The sequence below is a fragment of the Oryctolagus cuniculus genome, chromosome Y (assembly GCF_051225735.1).
Source record: "Oryctolagus cuniculus isolate XC-2025 breed Fujian yellow rabbit chromosome Y, ASM5122573v1, whole genome shotgun sequence".
In the NCBI taxonomy this organism is placed as follows: Eukaryota; Metazoa; Chordata; class Mammalia; order Lagomorpha; family Leporidae; genus Oryctolagus; species Oryctolagus cuniculus.
In genome coordinates this window covers 30,252,483-30,267,127 of record NC_142889.1, presented here as the reverse complement: position 1 = coordinate 30,267,127, position 14,645 = coordinate 30,252,483, and the positions used below count along the sequence as shown (strand labels likewise).

The 14,645-nt window shown below is 39.9% G+C and overlaps 1 long non-coding RNA gene across 3 annotated transcripts; it reads right to left on the bottom strand.

Annotated features, from left to right (window-relative positions):
* Positions 1 to 250: 250 nt before the first annotated feature.
* Positions 251 to 14,576, bottom strand: LOC149119468 (uncharacterized). 3 transcript variants are annotated; one of them, XR_016228608.1, is made up of 5 exons: positions 14,438 to 14,576; positions 14,256 to 14,349; positions 12,257 to 12,658; positions 705 to 973; positions 251 to 541 (listed from the first exon to the last, which is right to left on the bottom strand). It is a non-coding gene; the product is annotated as an uncharacterized LOC149119468 (long non-coding RNA). The 3 variants fall into 3 exon arrangements; XR_016228609.1 differs by lacking the exon at positions 12,257 to 12,658; XR_016228610.1 differs by lacking the exons at positions 705 to 973; positions 12,257 to 12,658.
* Between the last annotated feature and the right edge of the window lie 69 nt (positions 14,577 to 14,645).

Genomic DNA, 14,645 nt, shown 5'->3' with positions numbered 1-14,645 from the left:
GTTTCTTTCATACATATGATGAAATGCTTTTTCAGGTATACAAATAAAGAAATCATCTGCTACAAATTACACAATAATTTGAACAAATTTTTATTGTACAAATATTTATTGTAAATTGAAGGAAATTTGTGCCAAATGGAAATCCAGATCCACAAAAAAATAAATAAATAAAGCGCCCAGAAATGGTAAATCCATAGGTAAATATAAAATGTGTTTCTCTTATTTTTAAAATTCTTTCAATACACATTTATCCATTTAATGTAACAATAGTAACAATGTGTTTTGGAATTAATAAAATACATACAGGGCAGGCCTTTGTCATAGCAATTAAGATGCCACTTGATACAGCTGCATCCCTTATTGGAGGGCCTGGATTGGAGTCCCAACTCCACTCCTGATTGCAGTTTCCTGCTGGTGCAAACTCTGGGAGGCAGCAGGTGATGGCTCAAATAGTTGATTCTCTGTCACCCACAGAGGTGGCTTGGATTGATTTGCCATCTTCTGGCCTGGACCAGCTCTGGGTATTGTCATCATCCAGCATCTGTGGAGTGAGCTAGCATATAGAATGTCTGTCTCCTTGTATCCCTTCCTTTCCCTTCCTTCCCTTCCCTTCCCTTCCCTTCCCTTCCCTTCCCTTCCCTTCTCTCCCATCCCCTCCCATCCCCCCTCCCTCCCTCCCTTTAACATAATGGTTTGAATCCTACTTTGAGTTCTGATTCTGGTTTCCAGCTGGTGTACACCCTTGGGCAGCAACAGGTGATGACTCAAATTGATGGGTCCTTGCCACCAATGTGGGAGATCTGGATTTTAGTCGAGTTACCACTTTGGAATTAGCCCTACCATGAGCATTTTTGGTATTTGAGAGAGAAGCCTGCTGATGGGAGATGTCTCTCTCTCTCCCTCTCTCTCCCTCACACACACATTCTTCCTCATTCTCTTGCTCTCACTCTGGAACTTACTCTCATCTCCATCCCTGCATGCCCATAAATAAATAAAAATGTTAAACAAATAGACTGAGATAAGGTAAATGTGGTTATATTAATGCATAGAAAATCATATTTTTTAACTTTTATTTAATGAATATAAATTTCCAAAGTACGGCTTATGGATTACAATGCCTTCCCCCCCATAACGTCCCTCCCACCTGCAACCCTACCTTCTCCCAGTCCCTCTCCCCTTCCATTCACATCAAGATTCATTTTTGATTCTCTTTATATACAGAAGATCAGTTTAGCATATATTAAGTAAAGATTTCAACAGTTTGCTCCGACACAGAAACATAAAGTGAAAAATAATAGATGATTTTTTAAATGATGATGAAATCACATCAGACCTATTGTCATGTTTAATCCCAGTGAGAGTCAAGTTGGGAATTGACAATTTCTTCTTTTTTTTTTTTTTTAACAGAAGATCAGTTTGGTATACATTAAGTAAAGATTTCAACAGTTTGCACCCCCATAGAAACACAAAGTGAAATATACTGTTTGAGTACTCATTATAGCATTAAAGCTCAATGTACAGCACATTAAGGACAGAGATCCTACATGAGGAGTAAGTGCACAGTGACTCCTGTTGTTGACTTTACAAATTGACACTCCTGTTTATGGCATCAGTATTCTCCCTATGCTCCAGTCATGAGTTTCCAAGGCTATGGAAGCCCTTGAGTTCTCCGACTCATCTTGTTTAGACAAGGTCATAGTCAAAGTGGAGGTTCTCTCCTCCCTTCAGAGAAAGGTACCTCCTTCTTTGAAGACCTGTTCTTTCCACTGGGATCTCACTCACAGAGATCTTTCATTTAGGTTTTTTTTTTTTTTTTTTTTTTTTTTTTTTGCCAGAGTGTCTTGACTTTCCATGCCTGAAATACTCTCATGGGCTTTTCAGCCAGATCAGAATGCCTTTAGGGCTGATTCTGAGGACAGAGTGCTGTTTAGGACATCTGCCATTCTATGAGTCTGCTGAGTATCTCGCTTCCCATGTTGGATCACTCTCCCCTTTATTTATTCTATCAGTTAGTATTAGCAGGTACTAGACTTGTCTATGTGCTCCCTTTGACTCTTAGTCCTTTCATTATGATCAATTGTGAACTGAAATTGATCACTTGGAATAGTGAGATGGCATTGGTACATGCCACCTTGATGGGATTAAATTGGAGTCCCCTGGTATGTTTCTAACTCTACCATTTGGGACAAGTCAGCTTGAGCATGTCCCAAATTGTACATCTCTTCCCTCTCTTATCCCCACTCTTATGTTTAACAGGGATCACCTTTCAGTTAAATTTCAACACTTAAGAATAACTATGTGATAATTACAGAATTAAACCAGTCATATTAAGTAGAACAGACAAAAAAAAAAAAAAACTACTAAGAGGGATAATGTATTAAGTTGTTCATTAACAGTCAGGGCTATGCTGATCAAGTCACCATTTCTCATAGTGTCGATTTCACTTCAACAGGTTTCCTTTTTGGTGTTCAGTCAGTTGTCACCGATCAGGGAGAACATATGGTATTTGTCCCTTTGGGACTGGCTTATTTCACTCAGTATAGCCATATTTTAAAAAGAATAAAGGGCTAAAGCCCATAAACAAATAGCTAGGACAAAATATATCCTAAATGAATAAATAAACACAACTAGCTAGAGAAAGAAAGAAAGCTTTGTAAGTGAGAACAAAATAAACAACAAATATGCAGTACAATGAAACACTGAAAGTCTTACTGATGATTACATTAACTGTAAAGGCTGTAAGCATTCCAATTAAATCAGTTTTCTTACTGAAAAAAAAAAGCCACTCCAACTATATGCTAAAAAAGCTAAATTTCTGAAAGAAATGAAAATTAAATTAAATATCAGTACACAGACAAGTTAAAAGAAAAAGAATACCTTGCAAACACTAATCATAGTAAGCTAGACTGACTATATTGATAAGAAGCAACATAGATTTCAGGACATGGCATATTGCTAGGGATAAAAAATAACATTTCATAATGACGAAAAGACCAATTGACAAGGAATGTATAATTTTTTATATATCTACAAAATGACAGAGATTCAAAATTTGTACATATAAAAATGGCTGACTGAGGTAAGAAACAATTGTGTACATAAATGATAGGTGAATGTTTCAGTATGCATTTACAGTGTTACAAAAAATGAAATACTACATACTAATGGGGTGCAAATCACATGCCTCAAAAAGTACATGTATCTAGTATGTATGTGTGTGTATAGAGATACACACTATATATACATATGCACACTATCTATATACAATTTATATATATGAGTATATATACATACTCTAAACTGATTTATGGGAAAATAGGAAGTCCAATCAGAAATGGAGAAAGACATGAACATACATTTCACAAAGGGGTAGGTATATACATACTGGAAGTAAGTACATGAAAAATAAACAAGTTCATTAGCCTTTGTGGAAATACAAATTAAGAACAGAATGAATACTACCACAGTCTATTATACTGACTAAAGTTTATGCTGATGATATAAAGTGGTAGCAAGGATTTGGAGTGACTAGACCTCTCTCAAATTACAGGTTGGAATGTAAGCTGGAATATCAGCTCTGGAAAAAATCATGGCAGCGTTTTATAAACACACATCACCATATGAGTATAATTTAAAAGTTGCATTCCCAGCTATTTATCTCAGGGGAATGAAAACCTAACAGTCACACAAAGAATCTGCATCTGAATATGCATAACAGCTTTATTAATACTCAAATAAAACTGAAACAACCTAAATGTTTTCAATGAGCAAATAGATACACTATGATGCATCTGTTCAGTGAAATTATTACTGAAACAAAATGTACAACATAAATGGATTTTAGGAACATTATGCTAGGTGAAAGAAGTTAGACACAGAATCTACATGTCTTTTTAAAAATAAATAAATATATATATATATATATATATATATATATATATATATATATATATATATATTCTATAGATGCAGAAAGCTTACTTGTAGTTTCCTAGTGTTGAAGTTGGGAATGGAATGAACTGCAAATGGGCATGAAAAGAACTTGTGAGTGGAAGAAATGGATTATTGTGGGGCTGGCACTGTGGCTTAGTGGGTAAAGCCATCGCCTGCAGTGCTGGCATCCCATATGGGTACCAGTTCAAATCCTAGTTATGCCACTGCTGATCCAGTACCCTGCTAATTTTCCTGGGAAAGCAGTGGAAGATGGCCCAAGTGCTTGGGCCCCTGCACCCATGTTGAAGACCCAGAAGAAGCTCCTGTCTCCTGGCTTTGGATCAGCCCAGCTCTTAACATTGAGGTCACTTGGGGTGTGAAACAGCTGATGAGAGATCTCATACTCTCTCTCTCTCTCTGCCTCTCTCTCTCTCTTTCAAATAAATAACTCTTAAAAGTAACTCAAGAGTCAGGTGTTGTGGCTCAGTATGTTAAGCCTCTGTCTTAGGCACTGGCATCCCATATGGGCACTGGCATCCCATATGGGCACTGGTTCTAGTCCTGGCTGCTCCTCTTCTGATTCAGCTCTCTGCTATGGTCTGAGGAAGCAGTAGACAATGGCCCAGATTCTTGGATCTCTGCACCAATGTGGAAGACCTGGAAGAAGCTCCTGAATCCTGGCTTTGGGTTGGCACAGCTCTGATCATTGTGGCCATTTGGGAAGTAAACCAGTGGATGGAAGACTTTTCTCTCATCTCTCCCTCTCACTCTCTGTAACTCTATTTCTCAAATAAATAAATAAAATCTGAAGAAAGTAAAATAAATAAATAAATCTTAAAAGAGCAAAAGATGCTTCTTGGGACACACACATCCCAGAATGCCTGGATTTCATTCCCAGCTGCATTCCTAATTCCATATTTCTGCTAATGCCCACCTGGAACCACATCAACCATAAGTAAAACACTCAAGTAGATAAGAAAAATTGAGCCATGTTGGAAGCCTAGATTGAGTTCCCAAGTCTTGATTTTGTTAAATTATTTAAGAGTAATTGACTAATCATTTGGAAATGGAGAGAGAGAGAGGAATTTCCCTTTGACTAGATAACTCTGCCCAATGCCCCTAACATTTAGGGCTGTGGAAAGCCCAACATGGTTGAGGAATTCCATCCAGGTCTCCAGTATGGAAGGCAGAAATTCAAGTCTGCCTTCATCTGCTGCCTCCATTGCACATTAGCAAAAAAATTCTAGTATTCAATATGAATTGAAAGTACAATGGCTAGCGCCTGAGCCAGCATGCTGATATGGGACATGGGCATCCCCATCAATGGCTCAGCCTGCTGTACTGCCATGCCTGCCTCAGTAGCTCCCAGGTTTAAGTTAACTCAGCCTCACTGATGTGAGCATTTTTATATCTTCCCCCTCTCCTTGCTTCTAAAATTAACAAAAGGAATTAGTGTTGTGACACAATAGATCAAACCACCCTCTGCAATATTGGCATCCCATTGGGCCTTGGGACTCTGAACCCATGTGGGAGACTTAAATGGAGTGTTGGACTCCAGCCTTCCAGCCACAGCCATTGAAGCCATTTGGGGAGAGTGAACCAGCTGATGGAAGATCTTTCTTTCCCTCTCTGTAATTCTGCCTTTCAAATAAATACAGTAGAAAAATAAAATAAACACAAATAAATAAGTAAAAAAGAGTATCCTTTTGCTTTTCTTCCATGTCCCCAATGCTTTGAAACTAAAGCCACTACAAATATGCTGTTTGTATAGATTTGTCTACTATGGATGTTGAGTGTAATAGGAAATCCAAGTGTTCTGACCAATATAGAGCCTCTGTCACTTGAGTGGGATTGAGCCCTATCTCTCAGCTGTATTTATAAAGAACATAATTCTGGCATCAGGTAGCTGCAGATAGGAGAAATCAAGATGTCTTTCTCCCCAGGCAGCTCCCAGCAAGCAGAGCCCTATGTTTTCCATTGTTCCTGTGTGGAATAGCTTCCTTCTGATCCAGGGCAGGGGAGAGGGAAATCAGGTCTAGATTTAAATAGTACTGCTGAGTCCCTCTGCTCTTAGCAAATCTTAGATTTTCCTAATATTTAGCTGCTAAATGTCTTTGAGACCATATCTAGAGTCTTTGCAGGGATATTAGTTTGCAAAGTTGTTTTGATTAATTCTACTGGAGTGAGGGTCCACACAACTACTCACACTGTCATGTCAGAAATCTCTCTAGGAAACTTACAACTTTATTGTTTGCTTGCTCAGTGAATTATGAATTATGTTTATAATTGCCACCTAGTAATGGCATATCAGCTAAAAGGAATTAAACTCAAATATCTTATAAATGACTCACATTATTATTTATGTACATTATAGACTGCACAGATGTTACGAAGATTGGTGTTATTATAATTTTTCTATTTCAAATCCCGTAAGTCATCCCCATTCTCATGAAACTAGTGATAATCAGTGTGTGAACTGACAACACACAGATAATAAACTTAAAGATACATTGAACAACATTACAAGTGACTACCAAAATGCTGAAAACCTCACTAGGATTCCTTATACAGCTAATTTAGTAATCTCTCTGAGAAAATTATATGCGTTTAAAATATTGTCTTCATTACTAATTCTATATCTTTTATTTATTTATTTATTTATTTATTTTGGATAGGCAGAGTGGACAGTGAGAGAGAGAGACAGAGAGAAAGGTCTTCCTTTTTGCCATTGGTTCACCCTCCAATGGCCGCCGTGGCCGGTGCACCACGCTGATCCAAAGGCAGGAGCCAGGTGCTTATCCTGGTCTCCCATGGGGTACAGGGCCAAGCACTTGGGCCATCCTCCACTGCACTCCTGGGCCATAGCAGACAGCTGGCCTGGGAGAGGGGCAACTGGGACAGAATCCGCCACCCTGACCAGGACTAGAACCTGGTGTGCCGGCACCACAAGGTGGAGGATTAGCCTATTGAGCCATGGCGCCAGCCTAATTCTCTATCTTTTTTTTAAAGGACTAACATCTGTCCTTCTAAAATTACTCCAAACACTTTAAAGAGATGAATCCCCTTCAAAGTCATCCATGAAGAAAGAATTGTCTAGATTCCAATATTGGAGTGAGTCAGCAGAGAGATCTCTATCTTTCAAATATAAAACTATAGACCAATATGCCTGATGATTATAGATATAAAATTTTCATAAGAGTAGCCATCAAATCCTACAGCAAATAAAAACCAATTAGGATGTGTCCTGGGGGTGTAAGGGATAGTTAAATGCATGCAAATCAAAAAGAAAATAAATCAAATCAACAAGATGATGGATAACATCATTAGAATTATCTCAATTGGGGTAATTAAAGCATTCAAAAATTAACATCAATTTATGACAAAATTGTGAGCAACATATTTTTAGAAGGATCATACCTCAATACAGTAAAGCCTGTATATTATTAACCCATATCTAACATTATGCAGAATGGCAAAGAGCTGAAAGCATTTCATTCAAGATCTGGAGCCAGACAAGAATGCTGAGTGTAACCACTGTTATTCAATATTGCACTGAAAGTTTGCACCAAAAAAGTAGGCAAGTGGCAGAAAGAAAAGGCTGCTAACAGGAAAGAAGAAAGCAAATTATGTTCTGTTTCCAGATGACACAATTCTATACACAGAGAAAACAAATGACTCTACCAAGAGACTTCTGTAACAGATCAATGGATTCACCAAAGTTGCGGGATACAAAATGAACACAGAAGAATCAGGAGCACTTTTGTATCCAATAGTGAACTCACTGAAAACTATAAAAAAATTGGATTCACAACAGCTGCAAGAAAACAAAAGACCTTGGAATAAATATAACCCAGGATGTGAAAGACCTCTGCAAGAAAAAATTTACAAATAGTGATGAAAGGAATTGAAGAGAAAAGGTTAAAAACTGCCATCAGAACACAAATAAATTCTTCATAGTATTACACAAAATGAACTTAAAAATAATATGGAATTGGGGTCAGCATTGTGGCACATCACATAAAGCCCCCATCTGTGATGCTGGTACCCCAGATGTGCTCTGGTTTGAGTCCTAAGTGGTCCACTTCTGAGCCAGCTCTCAGCTAATGGCTTGGGATAGCAATGGAAGGCAGCTCAAGTACTTGAGGCCCTGCCACCCACATGGGAGACTCAAATGAAGCTCTTGGCTCCTAAGTTCCATCTGGCCCAGGCCTGGCCACTGTGACCATTTGAGGAGTGAATCAACAGTTGGAATATCTCTTTCTGTCTCTCCCTCTCTTTCTCTAATATTCCAACTTTCAAATTAATCAATGTTTTGGAGAATTAATATGGGGTCAAAAAGTACCCCAAACAGCCAAAGCAATACTGAAGAACAGCATTCTGGTATCACTAAAATATCTGAATCCAATACAGATATTTATAACAGATAGTATACTATAATATTTGTTAATACATATATAATAACATATAATTATACTATATTATATACATATTACATATTATATAATATATAATATATTATAATCATAATATAATTATAATATATTATAATACATATAATATATAGTATATTATATGTATTACTTTATAACAGATATTATAACCACTGGCATTAAAACAGACACATAGACCAATGGGACAGAATAGAGGTCCCAGAAAGAAACCCATACATCCACAGATAATTTACATTTGACAGATACTCCAAAAATATGCTAAAGAAAGAAATCTTTTCAGTAATTGTCCAGAGGAAAATGGGTATTCGTACGCAGAAGACTGAAAGGAGACTGCCCCAATGTTACCCTACACAAAAAACAAATTTACTCAATGAACTTAATGTAAGACATAAATCTCATAAAGAAGACAGGGAACTCTACAACACTGGCATAAGCAATAGCTTTGAATAAGATCCCAAAAGTGTGGGCAATAAAAACACAAATATATGATTTTGATATCAACTAAGAAGATTCCTAAAACCAAAACAAAAATATAAACAAAACAGCCACCAAAATGAAGATATAACCAATTGAATGAGCTAAAACATTTGCAAACTATGCATCTGACAAAGGACTGATACACAGAATACATACAGAACTGGAAAAACTGCACAGTAGCAACAAGAAACAATATAGTTAACCAGTAAAAGGACCTGAGTAGGGACAGGCACTGTGGTGTAGCAGGTAAAGCTGCCTCCTGTAGTGCCCACTTCCCATATGGGCACTGGTTTGAGTCCTGGCTGTTTCACTTCCAATCCAGCTCTCTGCTATGACCTGGGAAAGCAATGGGAGATGGCCCAAGTCCTTAGGCTCCTGCACCCACATGGGAAGACCAGAAGGAAGCTCCTGGTTCCTGGCTTCAGATCGACACAGCTCTGGCCATTGAGGCTATCTGGGGAGTGAACCAGCAGATGGAAGACTTCTCTCCCTCTTTCTCTCTCTCTCACTATACCTCTGCTTCTCTGCAACTGCCCTTCAAATAAATAAATAAATCTTTAAAAAATTAAGTGAAGGTACAAAAAGGAATTCACTTTGTTTGTTTCTACATAATTTACCAGAAAAAAAGGTTTATCCAAAATGATATCAACTCAGTCGTTACAACTTCTGATAGATAAAAGGAATGACAAATTATACAGAAGGTAAGAGGAAGGGATTGGGAAAATTCTATTAAAAGTTATCTGCACTACCTAAAAAATAGCATGTTACTTGAAAGTGGGTTTGGGTTATTTGATAGTGTACACTGCAAACTCTAGAGAAATTATTTTAAAATATTAGAAAGCATATATCCTTGACATCTTAATAGAATGCTCAACTTTAGTGAGAAGATGTGGGCCTTTTGTATAGTGGTTAAGAGAGAGTTCTGAATGCCACCATCCCACACTGGAGTCCAGTGTTTTAGTCTTGGCTACATTCCCAATTCCCACTTTGTGCTAATGCATACCCTGGAAGGAAGTAGGTAATGACGTGATTTTTGCATCTCTGCCATCTCAATCTTTGACATAGATTAATTTCTTGGCTTATATCTTTGTCCAGGAAAATCACAATTATCACACAGGAACTTGGAGAATGAACTTGCAGATGGCAATTCCCTCTTGTTTCACATTGTGTGTCTCTCTACTCATAAATAAAATAGATGCATAAATCTTTTGAAAAAGAGATAAGGGGCCGGCACTGTGGCACAGCGGGTTAACACCCTGGCCTGCAGCACTGGCATCCCATATGGGCGCCGGTTCAAGTCCCGGTTGCTCCTCTTCCGATCCAGCTCTCTGCTATAGCCTTGGAAAGCAGTGGAAGATGGCCCACGTCCTTGGGCCCCTGTACCCATGCGGGAGACCCAAAAGGAGCTCCTGGCTCCTGGTTTTGAATCGGTGCAGTTCCGGCCATTGCGGCCATCTAGGGAGTGAACCAGCGGATGGAAGACCTCTCTCTCTATCTCTACCTCTCTGTAATTCTGCCTTTCAAATAAATAAAATAAATCTTAAAAAAATAAAGTGATAAGTGAGAAAACTAGGGAAACTTTATGAACAAAGACAGTGCTGGGTGTTGGGTGGAGCATTTTACACACTACTTCTGATGATCACATCCCATATCAGAATGTCAGGTCTGAGTACAGCTTTTCCAGTTCTGATACAATTTCCCTCTAATGCATACTGTGGCAGGCAGCAGTTCATGCTTTTAGTGTTTGGATCTCTGCCACACATGGGGGAAACCTGGAAGGACTTCTTGGCTCCTGTGCTTAGCTTGAATTAACCACAATTGTTGCAGGCATTCAGAGACTAAAACATTAGATAACATCTTTCTCGGGCTGGCACCATGCCTCAATAGGCCAATCTTCCACCTGTGGTGCCAGCACACCGGGTTCTAGTCCCAGGCAGGGCACCAGATTCTGTCCCAGTTGCTCCTTTCCAGTCCAGCTCTCTGCTATGGCCCGGGAGTGCAGTGGAGGATGGCCCAAGTCCTTGGGCCTTGCAACCACATGGGAGACCAGGAGAAGCATCTGGCTCCTGGCTATGGATCAATGCGGTGCACTGGCCACAGCACACAGGCTGCAGCAGCCATTGGGGGGTGAATCAACAGAAAAAGGAAGACCTTTCTCTCTGTCTCTCTCTCTCACTGTCCACTCCTGCCTGTCAAAAAAATAAAAAAAAAAGATCTTTCTCTTCCTCTGTTTCTAGATCTTTTTCAAACAAATACAAATCAGTAAGACTTTTAGAAAGAATTATAATAAAGGGGAATCAATTTCAAATATGCTGCATATTAATCCAAATATAGCAATCATCATCTTAAATGTGTATTAACTAATTACTCCAATTAAGAGACTGACACAGTTCAATTAAGACCAAGACCCAACTTTGGATCCACAGGAAAATTATTTAAATTTAAAGAGACATGGAGGGGATTCGAGGCCATGTTGCTCAAAGGGGAATAAATTTCAACTCCATAGGAAGAATAACTTGAAAATGTACATTGTACAACATGATAACAATAGTTAATAACAATGTGTTCTACTAAGGAAAATAATGAAGAAATTGGATTTTAAGTGTTCTCATCACATAAAAGACATATGATATTTTATATATCAACTGAAGATGCATAAATATATTTTAAAGGCAAACATAAAGACATAGACTAAATATAAAAATAAGCACCATGCAGCCCCATGAAGATGCCAGTGGAAAGCAAGTATTGGCTCTTTCTGATGCCCTGTCCCCATTCTGATGTTATTTAGGGATCCTACCCAGAGTCATCTCATTAACACAGACGTAGCTACCATCTGAAATGTGTGTGTTAGGCAGGAACAGAGCCAGGCCTACCATTCAGGAAATTCCAGATGTCTTAGGATCTCTGAGCCAAAAATGACAAATTCAAATAAAATTTTTATTATACCAGTCATGAAAATAATCTCAAATTTAAACTTTCTCAGCCAACAGAAGCTGATCTTCCTAGACATTGAAAATTGACAAATTATACTCTGATTAAACCAAATCTGTGGATGCAAAATGCATGTGCATTTGCTTTTCAAATCTGGCACCACTTAGCTAGGTCAGGTCTTTCTTTACCTTTACAAAAGATTTCCCTCCTGCATAAGGCAGATAGAACCTAGAGGGCATAACTCATTTCTGCCCTGCCCCTTCAATATCAGCATCAAATTAGCTGTCACTAATATGTCTCCCATAGTGGGAACTGAACTTGGGAGAAGAAATTTTAGTGTCCCAATGGGTTAGCAACATTGATGGAGGGTATACAGTAGAGACCCTTTGCCTTAGAGACATCAAATGTCCCCCTTCTTACTACTGTTCTTTAGGAAGAAACAGCCAGGGGCTGGCACTCACCTGATACTCCTAAGGATCTGGCCCCTGGAAAATCTGTCATCACCCACAACTCAGGACAAGGGAAAGAGAGGAGTGTGTTAGGGAGACATTGCCCTGTAAAGCTTCCGAGGGGATTCTCAAACTGTTGACATTTTAATAAGATGTCTGCATTTAAGGGAGATAAGAAGAAATGGACAGTTTTTTAAAAATGTATTTTATTTCACAAGTAGAGCTGCAAAGACAGTCATGGAAAGATCTTCCACTAAATGGTTCACTCCTCACATGCATGCAAAAGTCAAGGCTGGCCCATGTTGAAGCCAGGAGGCTGGAATTAAATCAGATCCTCCTATGTGGGTGATTGGGACCCAAGTACTTGAACCATCACTGCCTCTTCCTCAGGTGAACATTAGGCTGGAAGCAGAGCTGGAATGCAAACCAGGGGTCTCTGAGAGGGACTGTGGGAGTCCTAGGAACATCTTAACCACTTCTACAAATACCCATTTTAAACAAAGATCTCTTTACACTTGTGTGTCAGGTAAGCATTCATAGCTTTCCTCTAATAGGATAGGTTCATAGACAGAAAATAAGTGTTTTAAAAGGTTAAGGAATTTTCTTGTGGGGAAAAAAAGACAATGTTATTTTAGCAATAGTATTTTAACTGAAGCTGAATGAAATATGCCATAAAGAAAATCATTGATGGTGTTGTGAACTTCAAGGAGCAGTTAGCATTTGGCAACATGGGAGGAGATTTGGACATTTTTACTGATTTTTTGTTTGTTTTTAAAGATTTATTTATTTATATGAAAGGCAGAGTTACAGAGAGGCAGAGAGAGAGAGAGAAACAAAAAGAGAGAGAGGGGTCTTCCATTTGCTGCTTTACTCCCCAAGTGGCTGAAATGGCCAGAGCTGGGCCAATCCAAACCCCGGAGCCAGGAGCCAGGAGCCTCTTCCAGGTCTCCCACATGAGTGCAAGGGCCAAGGATTTGGGCTATCGCCAAGTGCTTTCCCAGAGGAATTAGCAGGGAGCTGGAGCATTAGTGGAGCAGCCAGGACTGGAAACTGCACCCATTTGGGATACGAGCACTGCAGGCAGCAGCTTTACTCACTATGCCAGGGAAATGGCCCTGAGATCTTTTTTTTTTGGGGGGGGGGGCAGGCTTCATACTCTTTATTGAATATGGTTTATCTCTCTGAAACTCTTTGGGGCTAGCTCTGTGACACAGTGGGTTAACACCCTGGCCTGAAGTGCCAACATCCCATATGGGTGCAGGTTCAAGACCCGGCTACTCCACTCTGATCAATCTCTGCAATGGCCTGGGAAAGCAGTAGAAGACGGCCCAAGTGCTTGGGCCCCTGCACCCATGTGGGAAACCCAAAGGAAGCTCCTGGCTCCTGGCTTTGGATCGATGCAGCTCCAGCTATGTGGTCAATTGAGAAGTGAACGATCCAATGGAAGACCTCTCTCTCTCTCTCTCTCTCTCTCTCTCTCTGCCTCTCCTCTCTCTGTATAACTCTGACTTTCAGATAAATAAATAAATCTTTTTTTTTAAGAAAAAAAAAAGAAACTCATGGGGAACTTTAATTCCAAGTATAAGAACATAATCGATGGGACCAAGTGGAATATTCCAAGTAATGATTAGGCTCAATCTATTCATATGATTAATGGACTATCTCCAGAGGGTCTGCTGTAGAAGCCACTTTGCCCTGGCCACACCAGCACTCCCTTTATTTGGCCACATGGTTTCTGCGGCACCCCAAGCCTCTGCCAACAAGAAGCCACCGCCAGATGCTACCTCGCAACCTTGAGCAGAACCTTGAGTCAAATAACACCCTTTTTTCATAATTTACCCGGTTTGAGATCTTGTGTTATTATTAACATAAAGCTACGCAGGGCCCTAGGAAGAGCTACACTGAAAGGACTGGGTTACTGACATTAAACCTTGTTTGCAATTCAGGAGACTCCGGTCATCCCTAAAGAGAAAGGTGGGACAGAGGACCCGCAAATCAGCTTCTCACTCACGTGACAGCCAGATCTGAAGTCTGAATTCTAAGTTCCTTCCTGTCCTCATCAACAATGTTGGCGGATTCGGGGCTCCAGAGCTGAGCCACCGTCACTGCAAACAGGGCCAGGACAAGACTTTCAGGGATCCAGCTGTGGCCCAGCGCACATCCTGCGGCCTGACGGGACTGGACCTCACTCACCATTTTCCAGCTTCTGAGGAGTCCCGGTCCTGAGGTCTCTGTAAGAGGGAACGGAAAGGCTGACCACGGGAGGCCGCGACCAGGAGCAGAGCCGGGAAGCAAAGAACGGCGGAGCCCAGAAAGAAGATTCACACAGCGTTGCCCAGGCCAACCTGCTTGGGTAGGTCACACAATGGCGCGCACTTATGGCGTCAGAGGAGACGCAGCC